Below are 13,119 nucleotides of genomic sequence, written 5' to 3'. Positions count from 1 at the left end.
CCTTTGTTATTTGTTAACTTGCGGGTCGGTTCTAAAAGAGCGTGACCAGTTCACACACTGCAATCTGAATAATACAAAATAATAATAATAATAATAATGTGAACAAAAAGCGCTAAGCCTTGCCGTGTGAAACGTAGCCTAAGAGAAGGAAGAAATCATGTGATAGCAAAAGAAGCGGGGGAGAAAAAACCATACAAAGAAAAACAAGGCAAGGTAAGGTACAGCCCTGCAATAAATAAGGAATTCCCCGCAGTTCCCTCGAAGAACCAGAAGGTAGGAGTCATCCAGGTCACTGCGTTCCTTTCAGTAACAGCTCTAATAAAAAGACAAACGCCACAGAGATCCTCCTATTTGAAGTCAGGAGGAGGTATCAGCCCCCAGGCCCGCTGCAGGAGAGTAACTATCCTGACTCATACTGTCATCTCTCACCCGAAGGTCCTCATATGCACATTCCTCTGCACATATGAACGCGGTAAACAGGAGCCATCATGTAGAGAAGAAGCACCCTCTCTGTGAGACGTCGTCTCTAAAAACCCACAGTGCTCTATTTTTATCCCGGAGGCGTGTTCACATTTTTTAAGAAGGAACAAACCCTGATTTCTGTCTCGTTTTCATTCATAACGCTCCCTCCTCCGTTCCACCGATAGAGCAATTGTCTGGCGTTTTTTTTTTCTCCAGGCGGCCCAAGGTCAAATTTAGCCCAGGTCATAAATTGCTTTGTTTGATGGCCTACATTTGCCTCAATAGCAGGGGGGGAGGCCAAGCCCATAAAACCCCTAAAAGACAAGCCAGTCGACTGTGGGCTTGGCTGCCAGCATTGTTGTCCTGGGGGATCAGGGAGATGCTCCCACAGTGGAGGTTTTCACGGTGAATAAAGCCCGTTATGGCCCACCATTGGCAGACACATAGAGGACTCATAGAGATCATTACTGCCAGGGCTCTGTCTGTCTGTGGAGAAGTCACAATGGCAAACTCAAAGCTGTGCCGACCCCATTGTCAGCGGGGCCAAAGGAGCCAAATGAGCGTTGCCACTATAAGTCGTATTGCTCTTTTCCTGGAGGCCTCGGGGGAAGGTTTATGGTGACTTACATCAGTGTGACTTACATCAATGAGACTTACATCAGTGTGACTTACATCAATGAGACTTACATCAGTGACTTACATCAGTGTGACTTACATCAGTGACTTACATCAGTGTGACTTACATCAGTGTGACTTACATCAGTGACTTACATCAGTGTGACTTATATCAATGTGACTTACATCAGTGTGACTTACATCAGTGTGACTTATATCAGTGTGACTTACATCAATGTGACTTACATCAGTGACTTACATCAGTGACTTACATCAGTGACTTACATCAGTGACTTACATCAGTGACTTATATCAGTGTGACTTACATCAGTGTGACTTACATCAGTGACTTACATCAGTGTGACTTACATCAGTGTGACTTACATCAGTGTGACTTACATCAGTGTGACTTACATCAATGAGACTTACATCAATGTGACTTACATCAGTGACTTACATCAGTGACTTACATCAGTGACTTACATCAGTGACTTATATCAATGTGACTTACATCAGTGTGACTTACATCAGTGTGACTTACATCAATGAGACTTACATCAATGTGACTTACATCAGTGACTTACATCAGTGACTTACATCAATGTGACTTACATCAGTGTGACTTACATCAGTGACTTACATCAGTGACTTACATCAGTGACTTACATCAATGTGACTTACATCAATGTGACTTACATCAATGTGACTCACATCAATGTGACTTACATCAATGTGACTTACATCAGTGACTTACATCAGTGACTTACATCAGTGACTTACATCAGTGACTTACATCAATGTGACTTACATCAGTGTGACTTACATCAGTGACTTACATCAGTGACTTACATCAGTGACTTACATCAATGTGACTTACATCAGTGACTTACATCAGTGACTTACATCAGTGTGACTTACATCAGTGACTTACATCAGTGACTTACATCAGTGAGACTTACATCAGTGTGACTTACATCAGTGTGACTTATATCAATGTGACTTACATCAATGTGACTTACATCAGTGACTTACATCAATGTGACTTACATCAGTGACTTACATCAGTGACTTACATCAGTGACTTACATCAGTGACTTACATCAATGTGACTTACATCAGTGACTTACATCAGTGACTTACATCAGTGACTTACATCAATGTGACTTACATCAATGTTACTTACATCAGTGTGACTTACATCAGTGTGACTTACATCAGTGTGACTTATATCAATGTGACTTACATCAGTGTGACTTACATCAGTGTGACTTACATCAGTGTGATGACTTACTGAACAAAGCTATGGAACACCCTACTGTGGCAGATATCACCCCCCCCCCCTCTCATGGATATGTGAAGGAGGGGAGATATTTCTGCCACGGAAGGAGTGGAAACAATTAGGTAGCTGATTAGTACTGATAGAACACACCTGTGCATCATTAGTTCACCCACATCTCACGTGCACACACCTCAGACACACACACACACTACAAATACACTAGGATAGAGAGAGTTGAGTGGAGGTGAGGTTGGAGTTATTGTAGTGAGAGAGAGATTGTTGTTTCGAGGTAGTGAGAGGAGAGGTGAAGGCGTGAAGGTGTTCATTGTGTACTGGACCCTGGACTGGCTGAGAAACCCCCTTGTGTACATGACCCTGGACCGGACGACTACTCTGAGTATTGAACAATCCCTTCTTTTTGTACGAGAGCCTGTTTTTGAGTTTTGACCATCGGACTGTATTCTGCCTGTAATCAATAAATATTCGTATTGTTTGTTTTTGAACCGTGACGAGTCTGAACCCCACCAGGCTTGTCACACTACCTATGGACATTAGGGAGGCTAGATCACTAAATATTAATATTAAAAGTAAGCTTAAAAACATACCTATTCACCATAGCCTTTTAATACACTCTGCTGCTTGGACACAAGTGCGTCCAGACTGTGATTGTTGTACTGTAGATGAGAGCCATTTCATTATGTCGATAATTAGGCCAATGTAATGTCTGTCTAATGTCTATGTAATTTTGTCTACATTGATGTTACGACCCCTGTGCGTCTAAGGGTAAAGGGCTGTAACATAACAGTTGGTTGACAGAAAAGATGGACCACGTTTGTAAACAACAATGATATTTATTGGTAGATGCAAAGGAAGCACATGTAGCTCAGGGGTGAGCCCAGGCCAAAACAACAAACAAACACCACTATACTCCAAATAAACACAATCTAATCTATGGTAAAAGAGATTACATTACCTAAACTACTCTTACCTAACCAAAACAGGAGAAAACAATGTCCAAAGGAAATGGCAGCTCACCCCATCTGTGCTTCCTGAGAAAGAGAGAAAAACACATTAATTATACAGAAACAAAAGCAGAATATATACAAAAACAAACTATAACTAACAATGCTCTCTCTGTGGCCATACACACACAGGGAAATTACTACTAAGCACCAAAGGCCAATAAACGAAATGCAATGCTGTCAAAGTTACAGGTTTACCAAAATCACAACAAGCCTAGCCTCATGCCAGAGAGAGAGAAAGACTGAAGTGAGAAGCCATGTTTTAACAGGTGTGGGGTGATCCATGATTGGGTGGTGTGGATTGAGTGTTGGTGTCTGGAAAGCCATCCACCAATCGGTGCTGTATTGCAATAATGGAAGAATTGACCAATGGTGAAGGGAACAATGGCTGGAGGGAGGAAACAAAATGGAGAACACACACACATGGAGACACACACTGGGGAATATATACATTGGGATGTATATGTTTTTGAGTTTTGACCATCGGACTGTATTCTGCCTGTAATCAATAAATATTCGTATTGTTTGTTTTTGAACCGTGACGAGTCTGAACCCCACCAGGCTTGTCACACTACCTATGGACATTAGGGAGGCTAGATCACTAAATATTAATATTAAAAGTAAGCTTAAAAACATACCTATTCACCATAGCCTTTTAATACACTCTGCTGCTTGGACACAAGTGCGTCCAGACTGTGATTGTTGTACTGTAGATGAGAGCCATTTCATTATGTCGATAATTAGGCCAATGTAATGTCTGTCTAATGTCTATGTAATTTTGTGTCTACATTGAATTAATTGAAAACTTTATTAACAGATTGCAGAATGGGTACAATACAGTACGGCTCAATACATAATAATTTATAATAATAATTTAGGACCTGCTCCGAGGTCATCAATTGGCACACATGTGATGCATGCATGCAATTCGTATCTGCGATTAACCCATCCCGTCGTCCTTCCCCCCCAAGGGCAGCCGGGAGCAGACAGGCACAACGTGAGCCGCGCCAGGGGACCAATCCAAGTGCTCCTGTCCGTCTTCGTCAAGGACGCCACAGCGTTAGCGATCTTGTTGTTGTGCATGTTTTTCCATTGGGTTTTATCTTATCGGGGGGGAAACCCTTGCGAGCACGGGGAGAACATGCAAACTCCACACAGAAAGGCCTGGGAGATACCCCACCTGGTACAAACAAACAACTGCTACGAGGATGCAGACCAGAAAAAGTCTTTCATCTGGTTTACATCAGGGTCCTCCATTTTCAATTCATCAAGACATTTATGACATACAAATATACAGTACTGTGTAAGAAAAAGAGATCATAAAAAAAATATACATCCGAAGGGGAAGAAACTGTACATTGGAGGGGTTTGGGTGGGTGAAGCACTTTGGGCCACAATTCTCGTATGAAAGGTTTATTATTATTATTACACACATCAAGGTGGTCAAGTGATACTCTGTGATTAGTGAGTATGAAGAGAAAAGCATGTAAATAAAACTGCACTCCAGCTCTGAGTGTAACTGCAATCATTTACAATTACAGTAATATCCCCACAAAACCCACCAGGAGAGCGGCCGAGGATTAAAAAGGGAGGCTTTCGTAACGACTGCGGTCGGCACTTTTAGATGTTCTGCTAATAGGTCTTGCTGAGTAAATATTACCAGACCCGGCGCGGTGCAGCGTTCCCCGGACGGGACCTCCCTGCAGGCCTAACCCTGCACGAGGCCACGCCCCCCCCGCAGCTCCTCCCCCTCCCCTCGCCCCCCTCCCCCTCCCCCCCCTCCTCTGAGCTACATCTGCTCCTCATTAACACCGGTATAATGAGCCGCTGCACCTGAGGTAAATAAAACTCCAGGTCTGGCTCCGGGTACCAGGCCCTGCAGGTCCTTCCAACCCCCCCCCCCCCCCCCCCCCCTTCACCCCCTCCTCCCCCCCCCCCCCCCCCCCCCCCTCCTCCCCATCACCCCCACCTTTTCTTTTTCTCAGACGCATCAGCAACTCAAACACTGGCACCCTGTGTGTGTGATGAGGGCAGGCTGCTATCACCAACACAGAGCTGACACACACACACACACATACACACAAACACACACACACACACACACACACACACACACACACACACACACACACACACACACACACACACACACACACACACACACACACACACTGTGATTTTTCATCACAGACCTAAAATCTAGTTTTCCTTATATGCTTATATATTTCACATTAGACACGTTCCTGGCTCTGAGGCTCTGCAGGCAGCAGAATTGGTTTCAATGAGGGGAGGGGTTACAGCCAGGAGCATCTGTTGAGTTCATTGTGTGCGTCTGTGTGCGTGCCGGGGGGGGGGGGGGCGTGAACCGACTCATTGCCAGACGTGAGCGATTCGACTCACGCTCACGGCAATGAATCGGCTCTTATGAACGAGTCGCTCATGACCGACCCATCACTAGCGTCTGACTATTTCACGCGTGCAGCATTGGATGCCAGCCAAGATGAAGAAGACATCGTTCGGCAGATGGACTGAAGATGAAAGTTGTTGCATGTTAGACAGTTCAGTCAGGCTAGCCATCCCGGTTAAAGACAGGGACAGCTAGTTAGCTTTAGCTACGTTATAATATTAAGTGTGGTTCAGTCGGGATATAGCCATGATGATGTCGGCTAGTAGCTAGCTTAGCTAAATGCTAACTAGCGTTAGCTAACCTAGAGACAGCGCGTGCAGCCAAGATGAAGATGATGGTCGTTCGGCAGATGAACTTCGTCAACTCCACGCGGTTGTCTCCATCCTCTTGGACGTTTGGTGAGTTTTTAATGCCCTCTATTCTATTCCCGCCGTGGATCTCTCTCTCTCTCTCTCTCTCTGGAGCCAAACTGGCCGACTAGCTGTTGTAGTACTAGTAGCTAACGGTGTGTGGCCTGGTGTCAGCACCTGTATTGCTTTTCTCACGTTGTACAGTTTTTCAGTGGTAGCCGCATAGCTTGCTTCTGCGTTAGCTAATGGTTAGCGATAGCCGGGTTGAGCTAACTGTTAGCCAGTTAGCTGTTTAGCTACGACGTTAGCTGCCGGCTGCGCTCGGCTGGGAACGTTAGCTTGATGCTATCAGTTAGCCTAGAGTTAGCTGTTAGCTTGTGCTACGACCATTGACATTAGCCGTGAGAATAGCAGGGGGTTCTGGCACTCTGACTACGACATCATCTTTGACAGAAGATGTAGTCGGGCCTGCACCATGACAAGGCTCCGGCCATAGCTTATTTTTGTCCCGCCAGCGAGAGGCCTTTCGTCAACGTGGAGACCTGTGTTGCGGCCTTTCGCCCTGCGTTCCTTGGTGCAGGTAAGATGAATGAAAATGTAATGACATTACCCCACTCTTCCTTCCTTCCCCTCCCGAATGTTTTGTTAATAACGATGTTTTTTTCCAGGCAAAACATATGTTACTTCACAACATTTGGAGATACGACATGTGCTGTGTGTGAATTTTGGGTAGCTTGGGTAGCGTTGGGCCGTTGGCCAAAGCTGTGTGTGGCCTGGTGTCATTACCTGGCTAGCCTATTTAGCTGATGTCGGCCATTGGCTCCTTGCTGCTTTGTTTTCTCTGGTATAGACCCTCTTCTCTTTGGATTTAAGTGTTGATCTTTGTCCTTTTGGATCTCTCATACATGCTCTCTCTCTAACACACACACACACGACAAACACACATGCTCTCTCTCTCTCTCTCTTTCTAACACACACGTAGTCCAGCACTGCCTCGCGTTTAAATCTCGCACAGGACCTCGCATTTCTCCCAGGCGGCCCTGCCCACACATATACATACACACACCCACATGCAGAGCTGACACGCACATACACACGCATACACACACATATACACACGCATACACACACAGTTACACACACACCAACACAGAGCTGACACGCACACACACACACCAACACAGAGCTGACACACATACACACACATATACACACACATACACACACCCACATCCAGAGATGAAACACACACACACACACACACACACACACACACACACACACACACACAGAGCTGACACACATACACACGCATACACACACATATACACACACCCACATACAGAGCTGAAACACACACACACACACACAGAGCTGACACACATACACACGCATACACACACATATACACACGCATACACACACATATACACACATACACACCCACATACAGAGCTGAAACACACACACACACACACACACACACACACACACACACACACACACACACACACACACACACACACACACACACACACACACACCCACAGAGCAGGGGGTCTGGGGCTACCCCCCCTCTCCCCCCCCCCCCCTGGACATTTTGAGCATCAAACACTTCATTTCTTGCATTCTGGTGAACATTTATGAGAGGCACGTCTGTAAATGTCCTAACCCAACCCCCTCCAATGTACAGTAATTTACCTAGTATGGTTGTCAATATCCCAATGTAAAGTTTTGCTTGTACAGTTGTACATTGTTTCCCCCCCAACCCCTCCCTACCCAACCCCCCTCACACAACCCCACCCAACCTCCTCCAATGTACAGTTTTTACGTCAAATGTATATACTCTCTTTTCTGGACTCTTTTTGTATCACAAACAGTACTGTATTTGCAAATCTGGTATGTCATAAATGTATAGATGTAGCAGTACTGTCTATCTGTATGTCATATATGTTATGATGAATTGAAAATGGGGGACCCTGATGTAAACAAGATGAAAGTCTTTCTCTGGTCTGCATCCCCTTAACACTTGTGTGTATTGAGCCGTACTGTATTGTACCCATTCTGCAATCTGTTAATAAAGTTTTCAATCAATCAATCAATCAGGTTGAGATGGTACGATCCTGTAGGGGGGTGTCTGTCTGATGGTACGGTCCTGTAGGGGTGTCTGTCTGATGGTACGGCCCTGTATGGGGGTGTCTGTCTGATGGTACGGTCCTGTATGGGGGAGTCTGTCTGATGGTACGGTCCTGTAGGGGTGTGTCTGTCTGATGGTACGGTCCTGTAGGGGGGTGTCTCTCTGATGGTACGGCCCTGTATGGGGGTGTCTGTCTAATGGTACGGCCCTGTAGGGGGGTGTCTGTCTGATGGTACGGTCCTGTAGGGGTGTCTGTCTGATGGTACGGCCCTGTATGGAGGTGTCTGTCTGATGGTACGGCCCTGTAGGGGGGTGTCTGTCTGATGGTACGGCCCTGTATGGGGGTGTCTGAAATAGTTGGTAAGAAGGTTATATAAATGTTTTGACCCTCTTGTTTTTTCACCTCTTTTTGGGGGGGAGGGGGTCGTCTTTCATATTAGCAAATTTTTTTTCTCCGAGGGGGACAAATTCACCTCCTCTCAATATTGAGGGGGACATGTCCCCAGCCAGCCACCCTAAAGCTACGCCTATGCACAGTTGCACAGTTGCACACACACACACACACACACACACACACACACACACACACACACACACACACACACACACACACACACACACACACACACACACACACACACACACACACACACACGCACACCCCAAGCCCCTCCAGCTACCACCAAGCACCCCCCCCCCACCCCTCCCCTCCCCCAACAGCCCCACCCCCCTTCTTTCTCTTTTTTTCCCTCCGGGAGGACATTAAACGTGGTCAGTGGAGGAGCTACCGGCGGCTACACAGAACCCCCCCCCCCCCACACACACACACACAGGTTCCCCATTCACAGCCACGGTCACCGAGCGGATAATGAGTTCCATAAAACTGTCAGGAGGGAAGAATGGATGTGCATCGGATGCACCGCCCGTAATTCAGACGTGGCTCTAAGTAGCTGGAAGAATGATAAGAAATGGTTTTCTCTGGCATTGATCAGACGCTGCGGGAAAATATTAAGGTGTTAAAAAGCTGGTAAGAGGGGCAGCGGTAACTCTCTCCTCCACCGTGAGCCGGGGCGGAACCATCCGCAGGCCCGGGGCTGGGCCAGGCTCTCTCCCCTCCAGTCCGTACGTACGGGCTCCAGAGATTAAATTCTGTTTAAACGTTCAGGTTAACTGTGGTTTTCATTGTGTTCATCTTTCCTTTCACACTTCGCAGGGAATGAGAGTCGGGGCTTTGCGACGGTTTCTCCTTGGTGAGCGGTTGGCACGTGACCACAAAGGGCCAGGATTTTATGTCTACAGTAGCCAGCCGTCTGTAACGCTACAGTATGTGTTCTTCGGATGGATTAAATAAGTATTCTCTGAGAAATGATCATTGGATTGTTCCACCTGCTACTTCTCACTTTACCATCCAGACGTTAGGAGTTGTTGCTCACGTCGTTTCCTTTTAAACACATTAAGACGTGGATAAATGGCATTTACAATTCTGCGCGATTTTATTAGTCTTACAGGAACATTACCATAAATATGACGTCCAAAAAAAAATCCACCCAAATCTGATTTGGTCGGACGTCGGGAGCGCTGGGCGACTTCGAACCGGCCCTGTTTTGACAAATGAACGTGACATGCAAGGGGAAAATAATTTGACAGGTGACAAATGTTGAGCAGTGATACGATCTGAAAAGCATGGCCACCTGAAATATGACTCACTCTATTAAAATCATTCACGGAGGATACCGAATAGTTCTTTTAAAGGCCCGCGAATATCTCGATAAGATTTACTTTCATTTGATTAAGTGTTTTTCACGGTGATTAAAGCAAAGACAAAAGGACGGACATGTGTTCAATTTAGCTAATAGCTCTGTGTTTGTAGAGAAATATAAATCTTTATAGTCTTTAGAATATATACTGTATAATCGTTAGGAATGCAATATCTCTCGTTTCTCGTCAAGGAAGTCAATCGAGGTGATAATCGTAACGATATTGAGTGATAATTGCGTGGATACAAGGTTGTGTATGGGATTAAATAAAGTAAACAGCAGAGTGTAAAAGGATTCGTGTGGGTGTTGTTGTTGTTGTTGTGATGGAGACTCGTTAGGAGTTGAAACGCGTCAGTGATCCTTGCAAATTTTCAATCGGAGCGCCTCAGATTCCTTTTCATTTCATTCCTTTTCGGCCTGCAAACCTCTACCATGGATTTCCTTTTAGGTAAACTGGACAGTCACTTCATTTAATCCTATATTATTTGCCCTATCCTGTATGATAACATGCTGTATATACCATATATGTTTATATATCCACATACATATCTATCCACATCTCACATCTGTCTGTCCATACCTGCATATAATCCTTTTTACATATCTGTAGATAATAGATCTGATTCTTTTTTTTTTTTTTTTTAACCAGGAAGTCCCATTGAGATACAGATCTCTTTTGCAAGGGAGACCTGGCCAAGATGACAGCAATACCATTTGCAATATATCAGACAGCAATAAAATGTGCGGTACATCACACAAGAACATAATACAAGTGCTGTATACAATATACAATACATCACATGTACACACAAAACAGAATAGTCTACATGATAGTAAAAGTGTATGACAGTAAAATACAGGGTAATACAGTGTTTTTGCACTTTGCAGTTGGGACCCGACTACATAAAACAGCGACATTCTTCTTGTAGGAATTCAAGTTATGTAATACAGATTTAAATTCGCAGAGAGAGACCATATTCAGGCATTAGTATTATATCTGTACATATCCCTTACCTACTCTTACTAGTTACGCTGCTGGTCAGTATGACTTACTACCGTAGTGTCTTTATACCTGTATCACTGTACATATTAATACTACAACTCTATACTGTACATCTGATAGCGCTATTACTCAGTCAGTAGTACTAATTTATATATTTTATACCCAGTTTAGTCACCTGTACATTATTACTATTGCACTTTACTGTTACATTTGAACTCTGGCTGGATGCCAACCTTCTTTTGGTTGTACTGTATTTGTGCTGCATGAATCCCATCCATTTGAATGAATCCATAACCCTTTGTATAAAATTCCATAAAGTTTTTATAATTCTTCGACCCAGTATTTTTGTCTACAAGGTTGTTTACAGTACAGTCAACTAGGGCTGACCTCGACTAGTCGAATAGTCGACTAATCGATCGAAAGGAGCCGTAGTTGTCTGCCAACCTCTTAGTAGAATGCAAAAAAAATTATTAGAATATTTTTTTCTATCATTCTTTCCAAAAGCAAAGAGGCCTAGAAGCGTGGCTAACACTAATGGCGCGCATACCAGCGAGGCTAACTGCCTAAGAAAACGGGCACAGAGGCACTGAAAGAGGATTTCACTCGTCTAATGAACACACTAGACTAGACAAATATCAAGATGTATCCATCAGTGGACCAATTGCATGCTTTCGCAGAGGACAAGAAGCCTTCAGTCGACTCCTTCAGACATTAAGCACCCCCCACAGCCCAAATGGAATGACCCCCCCCCCCCCCCCCCCCCAAAAAAAAGAAAGTATAATAAGTATAATAAAAAGTATAATAAATTCGACTATCGGCACATTTCGGCCAATCAAAGTCGACTATACAAATCCTTAGTCGGGGACAGGCCTACATTCAATCAAGGAATTATCGAACCACTGCTGCACCAACCTGGAATATATAACAATCAAGTGTCGTCCTTTATTCCTTCCGAGAGAGTTAACGGCGATCATCCTTGTAGGAGTGTACATTCCACCGCAAGCCAGCGATAGTGTCGCGCTCTCCAGACTTCACGATGAGGTAAACAAACTCCAAGCCGCGAACGTTAACGCGGCCATTGTAGTAGTGGGTGATTTCAATAGCACCAATCTGAGAAAGGTTTTGCCTGACTTCTATCAGCATGTGACTTGTAACACCAGAGGCGGTAACATTTTAGATCACTGTTACTCGCAATTCAAGGGTGGCTACAAGGCTCATTCTGCTAGTGGCTTTGGGAAGTCTGATCATGCGGCCATATTTCTTTCTCCAAAGTACAAACAAAGAATAAAGAGCACACCTGTAGTCTCGCGAGAGGTGCAGAAATGGGATGTGGAGTCGGAGGGGACGCTCCAGGCTGCGTTTGAGTGCACAGACTGGAGCGTGTTCCGCGACACAGATAACATTAATGTCTACACGGAGACAGTGCTGGACTATGTTCGTACTTTGGTGGAAGAAACAATCCCCACTACCACAATTAGAGTTTACCCAAATCAAAAACCCTGGGTAGACAAATCCGTCCGTGAAGCTCTGAAAGCGCGCACCAAAGCATACAACGACGGCCTGGCAGGCAACATGAATGACCACAAGGTGGCGCGATACAACGTAAGGAGGACAGTGACAGAGGCCAAACGGCGCTACAGAGATAAAATTGAACTCCAGTTTGAACAGGCTGACTCCAGAGCTATGTGGCAGGGGCTCAAAACGATGACAGACTACAAAGGCACCTCCCTCAAACTGAACAGTGACATCTCCTTAGCAAATTACCTCAATACCTTCTATGCGAGGTTTGATGCTGGTAATAACAACACCAGCCCACAAGCCACGGCAATGGGGGGGGGGGGGGGGGGGGGGGGGGTCTGCTGCTGATGGAGACTCAGTGTTCAGGATAACAGAGCATGAGGTGAGGTGGACCTTTAAAAAAGTGAATATCAGGAAGGCAGCAGGACCGGACGGCATCCCCGGCCGCGTCCTAAAAGTCTGTGCCGACCAACTGGCCCCGGTATTCACTGACATATTTAACCTGTCCTTAGAACAGGCCGTCATCCCCACCTGCCTGAAGAAGTCCACTATTATCCCTGTACCCAAAA

This window comes from Notolepis coatsorum, assembly GCF_963971535.1.
Source record: "Notolepis coatsorum genome assembly, chromosome: 5".
NCBI classification, from domain to species: Eukaryota; Metazoa; Chordata; class Actinopteri; order Aulopiformes; family Paralepididae; genus Notolepis; species Notolepis coatsorum.
This window is presented reverse-complemented; position numbering follows the sequence as displayed.